We start from the raw sequence: 2285 nt of genomic DNA, 5'->3' as shown, positions 1-2285 counted from the left end.
GGAGTTTGGAAGGGTTCTTCCGAGAGAAATTTGCATCCAATGAGTATGACAAGGTAATGCAATTGATAGTCGAGATGGCACAGTTAAACATAATGCAAGAGGAAATCGAACACTGGGGTTTAAGAAAAGACCAGAATGGAATCTGAAGATGTGTTGGAAGACTTAGAAAGGCTATGCCTCGAACTGAGGATTTTTCGTATTTCATCAACAGAAGATAGCGGAACTGATCGTGAAGCATTACCATGAGAAATTATTTCATTCGAGCGTGCACTACACCTGGTCCAAAATGAGACAACGGTATTGGATCCCCCATGGGCGGTCATATATCAAGAAAATTTTGAGAAAGATTTGTAAAGGTTGTACTATGTGGGTGGCTACGCCATTTGAGCAACCAGACTTTCCTCCTTATCCGGCTGCTGGAGTTGTAGGGACGAGACCGTTCGAAACAGTTGGTTTAGACCTGTTTGGGCCAATTCTAATAAAGGAGGATCATGCCAAGACCAAACGATGGGTGGCTCTGTTTACATGTTTAGCCACTCGAGCTGTGCATCTCGAAGTAATGGAAACTATGTCTACTGAACAATTTGTACAGGCATTCCGAGGATTTACAAGCCGAAGGAGACAACCACAACACATAATTTCCGATAATGCCAAGAACCTTATATCAGCTTCCAAAGTACTTGTAGAATTAAGTACAGGGGAAAATGAAACAATGAAATGGGAATTCATTATTCCAGGCGCTCCTCGGCAGGGCGGCATTTACGAAAGAATGTTTGGAGTAGTTAAAGGATCTCTAAGAGAAGCTATCGGTACAAAGTTCCTTAACAGCGGAGAATTGATAACTTTATTCACCGAAGTTGAAGCGATTATCAATGAAAAACCCTTGTTGGACCTGGAATAGGTTTAGTGTTAAGACCTGGGGATTTATTGGATCCAGGTTCAGCTCGGGCTCAGCTCGAGGAGAACATTTAACAGAAGAAAAGGCTTACTGCAGGGACAAAACGATATGCGGGGAAGAAAATTTACAAATGAAGGAACTGAAACATCAATACATGACATGCAAGAGACTTGATCATCTATGGAAAATATAGCGAGAAGAATACCTAGAAGAGCTAAGAAAACGAGCTCAACACAAACACCGAGAGCCTCGTAGCCGTATTCGACGAGAACCCGAAATTGAGCTGGTGTTGAAAGACTGTCTCAGAAATACCTGGAGAATGAGAAGAATCGACAGATTCATAAGGGGCAAAGATGATATATGTCGATCAGCGGTTGTAAGAATAACGGAAAAGAGCTAGTGAGAGCAGTGGGACACTTCTATCTTTTGGAGGTTTCCAACCGAGGATAAGGTGTAGACCACGTTCGCCTTGGGAGTGTCGCTGATATCGCGAGTAGAAAAAAAGGGACAATAATCCCCTTTTTTGAAACTCAGACATCTTTGATTTATATGCTCATATCGTCTTATATTTGCTCTAACAAATAACCCAACACGAGTGGGTGCTCCATAAAGATGCTAATTCTTGTAATCATAAAAGGTACAAGGACACTCCCAGTCGAAGAAGCGGAAAGTCCTGAGCACTAATCCATTTTTTCAAATGTGTTTCATTGAGGTCGGTTGGATATAAGATATCGGGCGTGATTTAATCTTTCCGTTTTAGTTTTTGTTATTAATTTGTTGTATCAATGTCATATTTGCAAGTTCGTTGTTGAATAAATTTATCGTAATAAAAGGTTTAATTACCCAAGTTTGAGGTACCATCAACTAAAGAGGCAGAAAGAACCCTCAGTTTGTCACGACTGAAGAAAATCGGCGACATGGCGTTTACAGTAGCTGGATTTGTTCCATTTATTTATTATTTCCAACAGGAACGGTTTTTTGGTTTTTATTCAGTGTTGTATGCAATATAGGGGCAGATTGTACTGTCCATTCAGTTATATTAAATTCTTACTAGTCCTTTTCCAATGAAAAGTTTTGTATGGTACTTATACTTTGAGTTCATCCCCTCAGGAATCTCTCACGTTGTCCTTTCCCGACCATGCAAATTTGATACCCTCCTTGTCGAATCTTTTTCCTCTGTCAAACACTATGTACTGAACCAATTAACTTACAACATTTCTAAAACCTAATATTTGGCGCGCACTATTCCAGCATAAAGTGCGCCAAACAGAGATTGACAAATTTTCACATAGATTACTGGTAGAAAGTATTGGGCCATTGATTTGATTCACGTTTAGTATTGCTTTTATTTCGAGAAATTTGAAATTTGTTTTTGCCTGTAGAATGA

Source organism: Loa loa (assembly GCF_000183805.2).
Source record: "Loa loa unplaced genomic scaffold supercont3.11, whole genome shotgun sequence".
In the NCBI taxonomy this organism is placed as follows: domain Eukaryota; kingdom Metazoa; phylum Nematoda; class Chromadorea; order Rhabditida; family Onchocercidae; genus Loa; species Loa loa.
This window is presented reverse-complemented; position numbering follows the sequence as displayed.